The 19204-nt window shown below is 33.9% G+C and overlaps 1 non-coding gene across 1 annotated transcript; it reads right to left on the bottom strand.

Annotated features, from left to right (window-relative positions):
• Positions 1 to 9119: 9119 nt before the first annotated feature.
• On the bottom strand, positions 9120 to 9191 carry TRNAT-UGU (transfer RNA threonine (anticodon UGU)). Its single transcript has one exon. It is a non-coding gene; the product is annotated as a tRNA-Thr (tRNA).
• Between the last annotated feature and the right edge of the window lie 10013 nt (positions 9192 to 19204).

Here is a 19204-nt window from a genome sequence, read left to right as displayed (position 1 = left end):
CAGTGTTCGAAAACGTTTCAAGGTGACTTTTAGTGTTCTTTGAATCTGGTCTCCAATTTTCTACTTGTTTCTCCAATATAGAAGTCGTGGCAGTTATCACATTGTATTTTATAAATAATGTTGGTGTGGTGTTTATTAGTGTAGTTTTTACATAGTATAGAACTAATTAACATATTTCACAAAGGAATATTTTAGATATCAAATTTTAACACGCCTATTTATATTTCAAACAGCACAAAAGTTGAACTGATAAACAATGATTTTTTTTAAATATAGTTGTAAGCATAATTTTCTATTAATTATTTGATTATATTTTAAGGGACAATTAATTGTTTGTTTGTTTGTTTTAAATTTCGCGCAAAGCTACTCAAGGACTATCTGCGTTAGTCGTCCCTAATTTAGCAGTGCAAGACAGAAGGAAGACAGCTAGTCATAACCACCCACCGCCAACTCTTGGGCTACTCTTTTACCATCAAAGAGTGGGATTGACCATCACTTTATAACGCCTTCGCGGTTGAGAGGGCGAGTATGTTTGGTGCGACGGGGATTTTAACCCACGACCCTCAGATTACGAGTCGAACGCCTTAACCCACCTGGCTAGGATAGGAAGAAGAATGAGGGTTTTGTGTTTATTTTATATGAAAAACTGTTCCTTGATGGTTAATTCTCTTTATATGTTTGTTTATTATGCTTACATTTATCATGACTAAACAATTGCTCTTACACATATTTTGTGTACCACCTTTGAGATATATATATATATATTCACAAATTTTCACTCTGTACTTAGTAACAAAGTCCAACTCACGTTGCGTAATTGTAAAAATCTGATGTTTTCGAAACTTATTCTGAGCGACTTTTTAATCAATGTCCATGAATTGTTGGATACCAATGTTTATTAAAGGAAAACATCTGCAAATAATTTAACTGTTATTTACAATTTATCTCGGAGATTCAGCGATTAAGTTAATTACTAATTTATCATACAAAGTATCTTATCAAAATGGTATTCTTCACGCTTCAGATTAACCAGCTGTGCCACTCGAAATTCGTTAAAGTAGGAATAGAGTAAATGAATCTATGAGATATTTTTTTCCCTTTTTACTTTATTAGATATTTATATATGTGTAAGAAATATCTATCTTTTATTACTCATCAGGATCTCTATCACCCTGCCGCCATATTTAAATTATTTGTGACAGGATTAAAGTAAATTAACCCATGGACCTCAGGCACTCATATCCATGAATCAAAACTTTCTGAAGTCTTAAGTCTAAAACTGTTGTTAAACCCCCAACTGGTCAAGAGAGAGTGAAGCCATGAGCTACAATTTCGTACTTCGAAAAGAAAACAAACAAACACCTAGTTGTTCTATTATGCGCTCCGCCGAGGCTGGAAAAACTCTTAATTACGTAATATTTAATTATATTTCATATGTAGGTTTGTTTGTGTATTTCTCATAAAATAGCAATATTGGGTTATTTGCTGGGTCTACAAAGACAATCGAACTTCAGGTTTTTAGGTTTTCAATCCGTTGACTTACTACTGTGCCCCCGCGTACCACATTTTGTAACAATGGTTATGATAATTTGACTGCGTTCTCTTCCATTTCTGAAATTTCACAAAGAGAGATTTACCTTATTACAATAAAATTATGTAAGAATTTTCTCTTGTACACACACTAAAAGCATTAGTGTTGATATCTAGATAAATTTTTCCTTTAACATAAATTAAAAATTTGGCAACAAAGATATATAAAAAAATGTTTTGTTATATTTTATAAAGAAGCTTTGTGATGAACGTGAAAGCGTAAGTTTTGTATTAAATGCTTTTTTATAAAAAATGATTATGTATTAAAATATTGATCATGAAATTTTCAACCCGTGAATTTACAAATCTGGTTTTTCTACCAAGAATCTTCCAAATTTTATCAGTATAAGTGAAATGGGTTTTGTCGACGATTAGATATAGATGGCAGAAAATTTACGGACTTCAGATACTCAGTATAAATAAAATTAGTAATGACTTTATATTGACCGCTGTCTCATACAATGTGATAAAACTAACAGAACTTTTATATGTTGTAATAATACATAATAATTTAGTTATTAATTTGAGATCTTAAGTTCAATAATAACTGTAACCAACAGAGGTATGTAATTTTTATTAATTTAACAATATGAAGAAAGGAAATTCTTGGTTCACGCAAAATATAATAAAACAATGTGATAATGAATTACTAATATTCTTTGAATACTAATCTAAATATTTGTAAGGTAATAGCTAAGAAAATAATAGAGTTTAAAGAAACACAGAAATACAACTGATAATATCAAAAATTTTAAAAATAGTTTAACGATTGAAATGTTTACTCTGAATTTAACACAGACATAATAAAGTGCTTACAAAGGTAAAAAGAATCTATTATCGTCCTCAGGGCACCCCGCTAGTTCCGCGGTATGTCTCCGGATTTACAACGCTAAATTCAGGGGTTCGATTCCCCTCGGTGGGCTGAGCATATAGCCCGATGTGGCTTTGCTATAAGAAAAACAAACACACACTCGTCCTTAGAACTGCAAAGTTGTTTATTGGCCTCTTTATGTGTTTGTTGGAACTGGATGAGAGATTATCTGAAAGGTAAGTAAAAAATCATGAAGATGGTTCAACTTACGTGTAGCATTCATGAACGTCTATTCATATTCGTTTGAACAATTCTATGACATATTCCTATTACGATATTCGAGGGTAACTTTGCTTGTGCCATCTAACGAGCAATTATCATACTTCAAAGACATTCATATTGCATATAATTGTATTTCTGACTTTATTTAATTATAATTTTTCAGTTATTATCAATACTTAGCTAATAATCTGAAATAACGACAGCTATACAGTAACTGATAGACTTTGCTGAAACTGCCTTCATATGAAGATATTTATCAAGATAAAAGAGAGTATATGTAAGTATTTCGCTTATTTTCATTTGTTCAAAAAACATCAAGTTTTTCAATTAATCTATAAACCGTTTTTGGTATAAAATTGAAGAAATTTTATTCTTTTGAAATGAAACTCGTAGATACTAAATGGGGTATTTCTACAATTAACACCACGGATATCGAAACCACGTTTCTAGCGTGTAAATCCGCAGATATGTCGCTTTGCCAATGTATGGGGAAACGGTGCAAAAATATGAGAAAAACTTTAAATTATACTTGAAAAGGTAAATGCTTGATAGTACAAATAAATCCAAAAAAATTATCTTAAAATTTCGACGAATAAGAACGATGAAAGTCATTACATAAAAATACTTTAGATATACTCTTGTAAATACATGAGGAAACAAAATAAAACATTATTGTGCACACGATAATCGTTGTGAACACAAGTAGAAACGTTGCCCTACGAGGGTAATTTGTGTCAGCAATTACAAACAGTAATATTGAAACGTCATTCAAAACTCTAAAATAGAGAACACATTCTTTAAAAAAAAAGATTTTTTTTTGAAAAGCTGGATGAGAAAGTTGAACTGAAATGTTTTCCCATACGTTTAAAAATACATTCTCTATTTGGTACCAGTATAAGAGCAAGCTTAAAAAGCCATTACTTACAAAGTAACACATACCTATGGTACACTAAAGGTCATTATATACCAAAATAATCAGGATTATAAAGATAGAAGATGACTTTTTTTTTTTTGGATAATTTTAGAAATATAACCGTTTAATACTAATTCAGAATATTATTAGTTGTTATCATATTGAATCTCACACAAACTCATTAGTGTTTATATGTATCGAATTTTTATGTAAAGACAAATACGAATGATTATACCTTCCTGAAAAGGGAAAAAGGCAAGTAAAGAGTTATTATGTCATATATGAAAGTCGGCAGTTAGATCATTAATGTGAAGAATTAAAAACAGTGTTAGTCATACAGTTTTTCAAAAGAAGAATGTTTGGCTTCAGGCGTGTTCTAGCTATAATCGCCTTAATTAAATTATTAGAAGATATCTGTTTCGTCGTCAACTTCATAATGACTTTATAAAACCTATACAATATCCAAAAAAGCACCATTGCGTACCTTGTAGGGCATATTTTTATTTTACTACCTAGCTAATTATTAACTTGCTGTAGCAACTGTATTGTTGTCGCGTGTCATTTCTTTATGTATAGAGGTTCTGCCCAAAAGGACACGACGCTACTTACAGGATCAAATTTTTTTTCCCACTGCATAATGGATTTCGGCCATGTTACATAGACGTCTGTTCTATTTCTCACAATAGACATCTTAATCCCGTACTGTTTGAGCAGAAGTTTTTGATTCTAGACGAAAGTGAAACAGAAATATTGTAGCAATATATTTAGTTAGAAATCATTTAGATTCAAATAAAGTATGCAGCATCGACAGTGGTTGAAGTGGAGACCCACAATGGCAAAGCGGTATGATTCCTCATTTTTAACACTCGCAACCGAGTTCAATACCCGTGATATAGCTCTGTCTTTAACTACAAAGAAATATCCATCACACTGAAAGAAGGCTACAGAAATGTTCCGACATAAAATATATCACAATAGGGCGAAATACTTCCAACATAATAATTATTAATTAACGTTCCCAACTTCGTGGAGTGTGCAGCTTTTCAGTGTAAGAGGAAGTAAAATGAGCTGCACAGTAACTGTGACTGGCCTTTACGCGGCCAACAGAGATGAGGAAAAGTAATGGAAAATATAACAACTTTACGATATATTAGTGTTGCTTATTATATCATTATGTTATCTGACGTCTTACATTTATGTTAAATATATATGTATACATGTGTCACAGTGGTATGACTGCGGACTAAGACACCTGTAAACGAGGTTTCGTTATCAGTGGAAGGCAGAGCTCAGATAGTCCTTTGAGTAGGAAATCTTAAGCAAGGTAAAAGGTTGTTTAAAAATTCAGTTGAGTCACTACTGCTTATTTTGAGTTTATTCTGTACAAACATTTTGAACAAATTAACACTATATTTTGTAGAAATGAACACCTGTGTAGAAGCTAAAAGAAAAATTCTAATCAATATATTATTTTTGCATTTAGTATAAGTTATCAAATTTGCAACAAAGATACATAAATAAAAAATGTTTTCTAGAATTTTATAAAGAAGCTTTGTGTTGATCGTAATGGCGTAACTTTAAGCTTAAATATTTTTAAAAAATGTATGTGTTTAAAAAACTGATCATGAAACTTACAACCCGTGGCATCATAAATATGGTTTTTCTACCAATAATTTTCCAAAGATTATTAGCGTAAGTTAAATAGATGTTGTCCATGATTAAGTATAGATGGCAGAATATTTACGGATTTCAGATATTCAGTATAAATAAATTAGACCAGTAATGATTTCATATCGTCCACTATCTAATATAGTGTCATAAAACTACCAGTATTTTTATATTTTATAATCATACGTAATAATTTATTTATTAATTTGACATCTTAAGTTCAATAATAGCTGCGACCGACATATGTATGTAATTTTTATTAATTTAGGGCGAAAAGCAATTACATTAATCAATCAAATACGGAATATTTAACAATATGAAAAAATAAAATTATCGGTTTATACAAAAGCGTAGGTAAATCAAAACATAATAAAACAAAACAATAATGATTATCCAATATACTTTTGAACTAATGTTAATAAATATTTCGAAGATAATAGCTATAAAAGAGTGAAATTTCAATTGACAAAAGATGCAAGTGATGAAATCGAAAATAAAAAAGTATATGTATAAGTGATGAAATGGTTACTCTTGAGACAGAATTTCATAAATAAACAATAACGTGCAAACAAAAGTACAAATAAATAATCTATAATCATACTGAGGGCTGCAAAGGTGTGTAGTGAAGTCATTAAATGTTTGTTGAAGTAATGTTTAGGAACTTTTGAGATATTGAAATGATTCCCGCTTTTTCAGGATTTAATCTCTCATTTCGAAATTTGTGTGACATATGAGAACTTCTCATTATTAAAATGGTGGAAATAAGCCTTGCAATTTTAACATATCAAGGACAATTCGTGTGTTTCATTTGATCACAAAATATGTAGATATTCAAAAAGCTTGAATGGAATTTGAAGAACGTGTTCACCACAATGTCAAGATATTTTTTTTTCGGTCATGCGTTTAAATTGGTTATGAGATATATCGAAAATAAATTCTAACTTATATCAGTTGAAATACTATACTTTTCACTGTTATCAAGAGATATCCTAAACGAAAATAGCTTGGACACATACGATATCTAAATAAACGTCTTTATTTAGATATTCATTTAAGCATAACGTCTTCGTCTTTATACCACGATTATAATAATTGTTGATATGAAGTAAAGAGGACAGTGTAAATCGTTAATTAACGCTAGAAAATACAAAAGAGTCGAGATTGTTACGAATAATTTTCAGAAGACTTACCAGTATATTTGTTTCCTCTTTATATAAACCGGGGTAAAGTTTTCTCTGAGGCATAAACAGTCGATAATTCTACTTTTCAAAGGAACGTGAATGTCACAAATTCCAACTGATGAATGTTGGATCGTCCCAATAGAAACGAACGATAATCTGTATCTCCAATACATTTACTTGAATGGTAGTTTTTTAAAGAAAATACCAGTAATTAACGATATGGTTTATCTCGTTGTTTCTTGATAAGCTTTTCCAAAATACTGTTTACGTAATGGAAGCATTTGTCTTGCTAAAACATTTAACTGACATGTGTTACTGACAATTTTCTATAGTATTCGAAATTTAAACTATGAAAATGCAGTTCTCTCCTCTAATAAATTGAGAATTTGCACAATATGAAACACTGATAAACTGAAATGGTGACATTCTGGTTGAGACACTTTTTAATTTTTGTACTTTCACTCTTAAGGTAAACGGTAATTAAAATATTTGATTTATATCGTCGTAAATAATAACAAAAACATTTTAGAGCAATTCGTCGGCAAATTGAATCTTAGCAATATTTGAATTCGTCTATGATACCTGGTTTGAAACTAACAATCAAACCACATCATATAGGAATAGGATAGAAAACGTCATGAAGTTAAAACTTTGCTTAGAAACTGTGATTCACCACTTCTTGTTAGATCTGACACTAAACATAACAAACAATAGTGTAAATAGTTATCAATTTCGAATTCTAATAATAGATTAATACAATAGGACTCACATAATAATAATCCATTTTCGAACACTTTGGATCTTTCCTCTATGGCTCTGCAAATGCCATCCTTTTATTCTATAGACCAAGGTGAGGAGTTGGATGAAAAAATTCAATATCTATACTGTATAATAGTAAAGTCTTGAAAGAATTGTCATTTGGTGTTAACTGTAACCGTGGTTCTTGTGATGTAAATTTCTAAACATATCGTGTAATTTCAGATGATCGTGAGCAATCGTGAAAGAAGAAATAACGATGATGTTTTAAACTTTCTAATGAAAATACTCATGCTTGTGTCTTTAAAGATAATCAATTACCTTATCATTAAATGAAGCAGCATCTGTTATTACGTTAGTGTTAACATTCATTAATAAAAGGTACACTTTAAAAGATGTTTCGTAGGTAAGTTGTGATTTGTCCTTAGTTATGCTCTGATGTCTTCTCGAATATGAATTTAGCCAACGTTTTGCGGAAATGACCTTCTTTTCAAAAATGTGCAACGTTTAAAAAAGTCAGAAGAGGGATTTGTAACTTGAGGAAATAATGTGAACAATATGTCTCAGTTGTTACCAGTTGTTACTTTTTGAATTTGAATTTTTACTTTAAACTCCCGGTCCATTTTGTGTACTATTCATGGTCGCAATTTTACTTTTCAGGTTAAAAAGCTCTACATATAGATGGTCACATGTATTTCTTCAAGTTACACTGACATGCGTATACTTTTAACACCAGTGTATGACGTGTGATAAATTATGCTATACTAAGTATTTTTGATATTTCTTATAGTTGTTATATCTTTCATTCCTTTTTCTAAACCCGTTCACAATATTAAGGCCAGTCCCTGTTCATGTGCAACTCGCCAGATATTTTTCTTATAGTGATATTTTTTAAATTTTCCAAGGTATGAAAGACGTTAATTGACAATTATGTGTTGATTATATTAATATACCATCCCCTTCCGTGCTGATATAGTTTGCGTCGAAATAGTTCTATGATCCTCTTCTACTGTGAGGGATGTTTGTTTGTAGTAAATAGTAAAGCTACACAAAAGCCTATCTAGGCTCTGCTTATAACGTATATCGACAGCCGATTTCCAGCTTTCTCTGACCTGAGACACAGCGCTGTACCACAAGGAGATCGGGGGTATTCACTGTGACGATGCTGAACTCTGAATGTTTGTCACTGCTTCATAGTCATTGTGATACTAAATATTTTCTAACTAAGTATGTTGGTACAAAATGTCTTTCGTTTAGAATCGTCATCTTCTGCATACAAGGTTTTTTCTACTCTTTATAGTCAGATTCACGTATGGCTTATCTATCTACAATATGTATAAAACCTTAATGAAACAGTTTTGGCTGTAATTCGATACTTACCAATAGTCATCTTTCAGAATGCCGATCTGATGCTCGAATCTAAGCTTGGTGGTGTCTTTTAAGCAAAAGCTTAATGATGTTTGTTGTAATAGATAGCCTGGACGTTTGTGGAACGTTTATGTAACATGGCTGAACTCGATCATGCAGTGGTGAAAAAAGCAAAAATACTGAGATCCAGTTCCTAGCGTCGTGTCCAAAAGATTTGAAACTCTATACATAAAAAACGATACGCGATAACAATACAAGTTGCAACAAAAAGCTAATAATTTGCTAAGTAGTATATTAACGGTGAAATTGTGCGTTTTGTGATATTGTCCAGATTTTAAAAGAATACAGACATTTTTTATGTATTCCGTAATCTAAGAATATTGAATAATAAAAGTACAGACATCTTATAGTATTATCAACTATTACCGTGGTTTGTGATAATTAGAAACAATTTTCTTTGACAGCGAAAAATTAAAAATATTCTCTGGGAAAAATAACGCATCTCAGTTTTTATTTAAATGAATCGCTTAATATGTTTTTTGATATGTAAAGCCACCAGTGAAGTTAGAACTCACGACCCCTGGTTTACAAGACCAGTGCTCTACCACTGAGTTATGGTGGCTTACAAAACAAAATTTACGTAAAGCATAGTTCAATCATCTTAAGATGCTTCTTTGGAACGCTATATTTTCTTTAATTTGGAGCGAAGTTAATATTTTCCAATGATATGCTTCTCCCCATAATTCGGATATTCGATATGACTGAAAAGTTACCCTTTTGCAGGATAGTTTTTCGTACATCAAGAATAGTAAAGAACTTTGAGAAAATCGGTCTGTGTTTTAGCTAAAGTGAAAGTTAAGTGTTTTGTTCTTTGACTCATTATCTGTGATTCTAACAACAGGGAGACACTTCTTTCTTATTAATCACAGAAAGGTCCTTGAATGAAAGCAATGTTATGACTTACATCATAAAAGTGTTTTGTTTGAAGACTTTTTTCCAGATTAATATCGAAAGAGATAACAGTGTTTCTTCTCCTAGCCTATCAAGAGTTACTGTAATTACCATATTTATTATGACCACCAAAAACCAGGGTATACAAATTATCGTTAAAATGACTGGAAGAATGTCATGATTGTAAATGAGTCGTGTAAAAGTTAAAATAGGAGGATAACGGTAATGTAACTAAATGTTTCGTAAGTAAGAGTATATCAGAGTGCAGTAAAGAACACCTTGAAATTTGTTGTTTCGTGTGTGTGTGTGTTGTTGTTTTAAGTACGAGATTTTGACTCACCGTTTAATTCTCTCTTGATCAGTTGAAGGTTTTTTTATTACTTTTTTAATACATCTTCAAAGTATGTTTGTTTGCAATTTAAGGTTTGTTTGTTTTGAATTAAGTACTAAAGTATGTCAAGAAAATTACTTCAAAACAGTGTTTGTTTGGAACTAAAAATCTAAATAGGTAGCTAATTTTGTTATTGTAGGTTGTATTTTTTAAGATGTGAAATTACATATTCTGGCAAAAACATTCGCCAACCTATTGTATAGTGTTGACATCTCATTAAAAAGAAATGGATGTATTTCAATGAAACAATTCTCAAAAACCCTTCCAAAATGATTGGAAAGCACAGAAGATAAATTTATTCGATAAAATTATTTCAATATAAAACAAAAAAAAATAATAACGATTCAATTTATGTGAAGATAAACTCAAGAGTAATTGCCGACAATTGACACATCGCTAAAAACATTCTTCAATATTTATAAAAATTAGATAAATTTTGGTGGTAGACTTCAGTTGCTTACCGTTTTGATGTCTTATAGTTTATCAGAAAGTGTGCAGTTATGTTTTATTGAAGGAACGCAAAATTTGCATAAAGTTCATTATTTATGCATAGCAATGCAAGATGAAATTTTAGTTTTTAAAACTAGTGTCAATGACAATGGAGGTAATACATTGACCTGGATCCAATATCGTGGAGTGGGTATTACGAAGTGAACGATTAATCGAGAATTTTCTGTGTTGTCGGAGTTATTCAGTGTTTTGTTGTCTCTCTGGCTCGAACATTCTATGATCAGAAGTCACCTATATATTTAAACTACAAAAACTAAAACTTAAAAAAGCACGACTGCGTGAGATATAAGTAATACAACTGCGTGTACAATACGAATATCTTCATCATCTTTATACAAGGCGGGTCTCTTCCCTTTATTTTCTATTAACATCAAATGGGGTTATTGGTGTGAAGAACCAAGATTTTAATAATATATAACTGTCCAAGCCGTCTTTTTGAGTACATATAGTACAAATGGGAAACAAAGAATACGGCTACCTCTTATACTGCCCGGCATGACAATGTGGTTAAGGCACTCTACTGATGATCGGTGGCTCGAATCCCTGTCTGAAACGCACTCGCTTTTTTAGCCGTATGGGCATCATATTGTGAGAGTTAATCCCACAATTTTTTTGTAAAATCGACGTAGCCCAAGAGTTGGCGGTGAGTAGTGAAGACTAGCTGTCTTCCATTTCGTATTTCGTCGCTAAAGTAGGGCCGACTAATGTATCGGACACGGCATTGTTGAAAGGATCACAGTTTTATTTTTTTTAACCATTGCATGATCGATTTCGGCCATGTTACATAATCGTTTGAAGCTTTACACAAACGTCTTACATATCTATCTTTACAGTCATATCAAAGCATTACTTTAAAATACAACACCCAGCTCATTTTTGGGTATTGGGTGAGCAGTCAGAGTAATTACTTTTGGTAAGTATCGAATTACATCCAACACTGCTTGATTAGATTTTTATGGATACTGCAAATAGAGTAGTCGTCCTTGAGGCTGACAGTAACAAGTAGCAAACTGCTTATAACGTATATCGATAGCCGATTTCCAGCTTTCTCCGACCGGAGACACAGCGCTGTACGACAAGGAGTTCGGGGGTATTCATTGCGACGATGCTGAACTCTGAATGTTTGTCACTGCTTCATAGTCATTGTGATACTAAATATTTTCTAAGTATGTTGGTACAAAATGTCTTTCGTCTAGAATCGTCATCTTCAGCATACAAGGTTTTTTCTACTCTTTGTAGTCAGGTTCACGTATGGCTTATCTATCTACAATATGTATAAAATCTTAATGAAACAGTTTTGGCTGTAATTCGATACTTACCAATAGTCATCTCTCAGAATAACGATCTGATGCTCGAATCTAAGCTTGGTGGTGTCTTTTAAAGAAAACTTAATGATGTTTGTTGTAAGAGATAGCCTTGACGTTTGTGGAAGGTTTATGTAACATGGCTGAACTCGATCATGCACTGGTGAAAAAAGCAAAAATACTGAGATCCAGTTCCTAGCGTCGTGTCCAAAAGATTTGAAACTCGATACATAAAAAACGATACGCGATAACAATACAAGTTGCAACAAAAAGCTAATAATTTGCTAAGTAGTAAATTAACGGTGAAATTGTGCGTTTTGTGATATTGTATAGATTTTAAAAGAATACAGACATTTTTTATGTATTCCGTAATCTAAGAATATTGAATAATAAAAGTACAGACATCTTATAGTATTATCGACTATTACCGTGGTTTGTGATAATTAGAAACAATTTTCTTTGACAGCGAAAAATTAAAACGATTCTCTGGGAAAACTAACGCATCTCTGTCTTTATTTAAATGAAACGCTTAATATGTTTTTTGATATGTTTTTTTTATATATGAGCAGTCAAAGTAATTACGTTTTGTAAGTATCGAATTACATCCAACACTGCTTGATTAGATTTTTATGGATACTGCAGATAGAGTAGTCGTCCTTGAGGCTGACAGTAACAAGTAGCAAACTCTGTGTGAACAGAAGATTGCAGTGAGATAGTAATATTGTATCTATATATTATATTTAGAAAATATTTAGTTGCATGTATATTATGCAGCAGTAACATATCTCCGGACATATAACGCAACAAAACGGATTTCGATTGTCATTTTGGTAGTTTTGTGATAAAGTACAAACAATCATTCGTCAAAGTGGAGGAGAGCCGTAGAAGTATTATGATCCACACTGGGATTCCAAAATTGAAAGGAGCGGATTATATAGATCTACTCAACTCTTAATTGTTATTTAACATATTTTCCTTATTATTTATGTTTTGATAAATCAAATCTTTTCTTGTGAGTGAAAGAAAAGAAATTAGACAAGTGTTCTTCAAAGCAAGTTACCATCTCAGTTTATTAGTGTTTTATATTGTGGAAATTCTAATTTCTTTAAAGAAATGCATAAACTAGTTTAAATTCTCAATAAGTTTTGTTGTTGAAAAGTGTCAGTGATACAACTCCCTTAAATGTTTAACAAAGACAAATGTCTCTATCACGTATAAAATGTAATGAAGAAGCTTAACAAGATAGAACGAAACCACCATATATTTACTAAAGAAACATTCAAGTGAATATCTTTGAGATACAGGTTATTGTCAGCGCAAATGAGTGACATGCTAAATTCATCACATTCCCTGGAAAATTGGAATGATCGACTATACCTCCCTGTGGAGTGTGGCTAGATTGCTGAGAGAGAACTTTACAATCGTTTATATAAATAGGAAATAGGAAATATATATACTGAAATGTTTGCTGAAAATTGTTTGTTGCACTCTGGACTCATTTGTATGTTCAAGGGTTAATCAATTTCAACAATTTACACGACCTTTTTCTCTTCACATCAACAACCATTTTAATAATGGTGTAAAATGTACATGTTATTATCTAAATGGATAGGTAAATAAAAAAGTGTTTACGTATTGTATTTAAAAACATATGTCATTTAGTGAATCTCTTAATCATGTTGAAAATAAAAAGTGAAAATTGTTAATGATATAGATGAGAACGAATTTAAAGGCATGATCGAAGAAGGTGATGTTGACATTGTGGTGAACAAGTTACTCAAGTTATCGAGGCTGCTTTCGGTTTCTAAAAGTAATGCTAACAGAATTGGAAGAGGTATTTATTTTGTCTCTATTTTCCAGGATCAATGGAAAATGTTACAATCACAAAATACACCCAGTAACCCGATTCTTTTTATAAAGTGAACCCTGAACGGGGGGTATACATCAGACGACCATTATAAGCATATTTATTAGTTATGTGCTTAATGTACAGTACCTGAGACATCATGTGTTTCTAACATCATGACCTAAAATATGAAGCATGAACAGAAAGTAAGCATTTCTTCTCGATAGAAGATTCCTTTAAATCTGACATTAATGAAACCATTTTATGTAATATACACTTTAACAACCGGTTAACTATTCCGATTCTAGCCATATATTGCTCACCAACCAAAGATATCGACATTAACTTCCTTCAAAAATGTGTTAATCGTAAACTCAAACCAATTATTATTGGAGATTTTAATTCACCGCACACAGAATTAAGGGGTAACAGAGACACACGCAGAGGATCGTGCATAAAAATTTTTATCTGTAGCAATAAAATGCACTTAATTAATGACAATACACCTACACACTTCTCAGCCGCTAACGGCTCATACGATGTACTCGATTTCATCATCGCACCCAAAGACATGGTTAACAGAATATCTAACTTTAAAGTGCATGATGAAATCACCAGTGACCAATTCCCCATGTCATGTATGATTCACCCGCGCCACCCTGCTGTGGCGTACGTGACTCCTTCCGCATACACCTACACTGAAACAGACTGGCTCATTTTTAATGCCTCTCTGGACTCATACCTACCCCATCCAATCGAACATGTAAATAACAAAACAGAACTAGACAACTATGTTGACCAAATTACAGAAGCCATAAAGAAAGCCATAAAAAACACAATTCCTAAATCAAAAAGAAAACAATCACTTATTCAATGGACTCTAACACCAGAAATTCACGCACTAATAATCAAACGCAGACAATTAAGACGAACACACTACATCACACGCGATCCACACATTAAAACAGAAATCAATAGAACAAATACAAAAATTAAACAAGAAATTAAAAAAGTCAGAGAAAACAATTGGCATAACTTCTGCAAAAACTTAGAAAAAACCAAGAACAATCCAAAAGAATTCTGGAAAAATTCAAGAGTATTGCTTCAGACAAAAACACAAATCACATGCTACAACATATCACACACAACAATAAAATCGCAAGGACGGACGAAGAGAAAGCTGACTTATTAGCTGACTATTACAAATCCTCTTTTAGCGATTTAAACTCAGTAGATTTCGACACACAACACCAACACCATGTCAACAACTACATAAATACAAACCAAGCTTCATTCTCACCAGGATTTCCCGGAGAGACACTAGAAGCATACTTAAATTCAATCAATAGAAAAATAACCACAACCGAACTAAAGATTAATATCAAAAACTTGAAGAACACTTCCCCCGGACATGACCAAATACCAAATATTATTCTCAAAAAAAGTTCCACTCTCCTACTACGACACCTCACAAACATCATGAACATTTCACTAGCGACCGGGTATTACCCTGACACGTGGAAAAAAGCCATCATAACAACGATCCCCAAGAAACAAACTAACAGAACAAATCCAGATAATTTCCGCCCCATCAGTCTGTTAAGCTGCCTTGGCAAACTGATGGAGAGAATTATCTCCAACCGTCTCCTCCATTTTTCGCGAATCGAACAACATCCTTCCAGAATCTCAAAATGCCTCCAGAAAAAATAGACAAACAACAGATCACCTCACACGACTCACCGAATCAATCTACAAAGCTTACAACAACAATCAAGTAACCATCGGGGTATTCCTAGATGTCAAAAAAGCATTCGACAGCGTTTGGCACAACGCCATCATATACAAACTAAATCACCTACAAATAAATCCTACGATAGTCAAATGGATTTCAAATTTTTTAACCAATAGAACAGCACAAGTAAAAGTCAATAAAACCATATCCAAATTATTTAATATAACGGCAGGAGTGCCCCAAGGATCAGTCCTCTCTCCACTTCTATACATAATTTTCGTCAGTGACATACCTTTTCCAAATCTAACATACACACACAATTCACAATACGCAGACGCCATCGCAATCTGGAGCACCTCCAGAAACCCAGTAATGGCCATGTCTCGCGTACAAGAATCACTAAACAACGTCTTAACATGAAGCAACAAGTGGAGAGTCGTGTTAAATCCGACAAAAACACAAGCAATCACCTTCTATAGAAAACTAAAGAAGCAAAGAAAAATCTAGAAAAATAAAACTATCACTTGGAAACACAACCATTAACATGAGCAAAAACTGGCGTCACTTTCGACACAAAACTAACATGGAAAAAACACATAAACAATATACACTCATCAATCAGAAAAAGAATTTCATATCTAAAGACTATAACTGGTAAACAATCGAAATGCGCACCGAACACCATTATACAATATATAGGCTTACATCCGTCCACTAATAGAGTACGGATGTCATACAATATGTCAAACAACACACTCCAAAAAATCCAAGTGCAACAAAACAGAATATTAAAATCCGCATTCAGTTTACCATCATTTACGCCAACAAATTATCTACACCAAATTAGTAATTTACCAACTATAAGAGATAGAATAACAGAACTTTCTCTCAAATATTATCTAAAAGCAGAAAATAGAAACAAACTAACGGCATCACTACACAAATTATCAAGTGCACCAACAAAATACATATCACCTTACAACATATTTCAAGAATCACAATCCACTCAACAAAGAATCTAAATAAATAAAATCCATGTTATTAACACGAATTCCTTTTTTCAGGTACAGGGCACACGACAGGCAAAACTTTCGGCGCCTGTCGTGTGAAAGTGGGTTTCTCGGGCACTCCTGTTTCCCCACATCAAAATCTTCAGGCATTGGATTTCTAGATTCCAGCCCAGGCAACTTTTTTGCCAGACCCTGAATCGGGCCGTTTGATTTGATCTGGATTTGAATGAATTACATTCATGTTCACATCTGCCCAACTTTTTCCTTTCGGGACAGGTTCCGGCCTTTTTTTCCAATGCTGCCTTTGCCTCCACCCAAAACAACATTTAGAGAGACATTCTCCACCCAAAAAGTCAAGAATAATAACGATAATTAATTTATTAAAATAATAATAAAAAAAAACACCACTTAATCTTAATAACAATCCACGAAGGGGACGAAGAGGAACTACAAAGTTCCTGAACCCCCAGTTGGAGAGAGAACTCTTATGATTTATCTCTCTCTAAACTGAACCCCTGCCACGTTAGTTTAGTTTAGTTCTAACCTGAAGACGTTATGATCTTTTTGGAGACCAGACATCGTGATTATCAGACGTGTTTTTAGTCTCTGCGATTTAGATAGTGTAAACTTGGTTCATAATCCTATTTAGTGTTTAATAGGCCTACGTGACTATCGATAGGTATTGATACAACTATCCAGGTCCATGCGCCTTAGGTTGACCAATACCAAATTTGAAAATGACAAGGAAAAGAGTCACTAGATCAATGAGTGAAGCTCTATCAAGCTCAGAGCAACTCGATCTCCTTCAAGAAGCTGCAGAATGTTGTTCATTCAGTGAACCTGAATCGGACAACATGCCAATTTCAGTTCGTGCAACTCCCTTCAAGATAGTACTACCACCTCACAAGCAGATGAATTCCCCGAATTACCATCCAAGTCCAACCACCAACATAACCCGTCTTCTGCCAAGAATACCACTGACCCATCCCCCTCTACCAACACTCAAGTTCAACCAAAACTACCACCAGCCGTAATCATCGAGGGAATCCCAGCCACAGCAAGAATCCCTGAAATTGCCACCGAATTTAAAAAGCTTTTTCCCCATGTGATTTTCAAAGAATTGAGACGTCTCCCCAGAGGAGGTGTTATTGTCAAATGTGCCGACCCCCACAGCTATGGCACAATACTCAAGCCATGGCCCAGGAATGCCTTTAAAGGCGCAAGTATTTCAACACGTGTTCCAGGTAACCAGCTACCAGGCAAGGAAGTTGTCATTCGCAGTGTTCCTTTCGATATAACCCTAGATGAAGTCAAGGAAGAACTCGAAACCCAAGGAATTGAAATCAACAGGCTGAACCGAATTAAGTCACCCAAAACCGGCCTTCCAACACCACTAGTTAAAATCAGCATCCCCAACGAAAAAACCGCCGAGAAAATTCTGTCTTCAGGAGTTATCCTGTACTATAATCACCATCAAGTAGAAGAAGTGAGAAACACTACCCCAAGAGTTATCCAGTGTTTCAAATGCCAACGTTTTGGACACACTGCGAGTGCTTGCAGATCACTTGTCCGATGCGTGACATGCAGTGGACCTCATCTAGTCACCGATTGCCCAAACGAAAGAGAAGCCACCCGATGCGCGAATTGCAAAGGACCCCACGCCTCTTCTTACCGTGGCTGCCCCACATTCCAAGCTGCCTCAACGCGAAGCAGCCATTGCCTGCCGCATCACAAATCTCCACCAACACCAAGAAATCAATCCGTTTCGCCTCACCCTTAGTTCCCGAACCCACGGACACTCCATCACCTAGAAGAAGTCAACAACCCACTCCAGCACCTAACCCCACAACCAAGAAAACTTATGCCGAGGCAACCAATGGAACAGACAGTGATGAAGAGAGTTTTACTCAAAAAACAGTTTCACGAAGTCATTCAAACTATGGTGGTAATCATCACCGATGTCCTATCCGAACTACTTGACAGTACCACCAACATGGATCATGTAGCTATGCTAGCTTGTAAGAGTGCTAGCAAATTCCTACGCACCGACGAACTCCTCATCCCTGCACGAGTTAGTTTCTTTCTCGAACAAATTAAGAGAAACCGAAGAATACGCAAAAGAGCCTCCCAAGACTTCACCGAGTAATTTGGTAAGTACCCTCTCACCTTTCTTCTACTTTCTTTTCTTCAAAAATGGTAAACTTAATCCATATTAACGTTCGCGGAGGTTTACATCACAAAAAGTACGAAATCTTTCAATTACTTGCAAGAACTAAAACAGAAATCTTATTTCTAAATGAAACCCTTTTAAAAGATAACACTAATTTTAGTCTCCCCGGTTATAACATAAAACACTCACCTCTTAACCGCAATAAGCGAGGTATTGCAGTACTTTACCTCAATTCCTTGGTAATCTCCTTCCCCAAACCAAACTATACTTCCGATAACGAATTTATCATCTGCCAAATTCAGACCTCATCTAGCCCCATCACACTAATCGCTATGTATGTCTCCCCGCAAACAAAACCCGATACCACCACACTACAACAGATCTACAATTCTTTTCCAAACTCCATTATAATTGGTGATCTCAACAGTAAACACACCGATTTTAACTGCCGAACAACCAACCGTAACGGAACCATTTTACACCAATTCATAGAACATAATAATCTTGTCACCCTAAACAATAATCAAGCCACCCACATGCAAAATAATGGCAACCAAGATATCCTCGACTTAGTAATAGCCCCCAGTAGACAGTCTCGGCATTTAACCAACTTCCAAGTCCTCAATGACATCGGTAGCGATCACTACCCAATCTACATTCAAATCTGTCCCAACCTCTCACCGAAAACAAACGCACGCCCACCACTGCCCGACTACTCCCA

This window comes from Tachypleus tridentatus, chromosome 7, assembly GCF_004210375.1.
Source record: "Tachypleus tridentatus isolate NWPU-2018 chromosome 7, ASM421037v1, whole genome shotgun sequence".
Classification (NCBI taxonomy): domain Eukaryota; kingdom Metazoa; phylum Arthropoda; class Merostomata; order Xiphosura; family Limulidae; genus Tachypleus; species Tachypleus tridentatus.
Note: the sequence above shows the minus strand (reverse complement) of the source record. Positions and strands in the feature narration are given on the sequence as shown.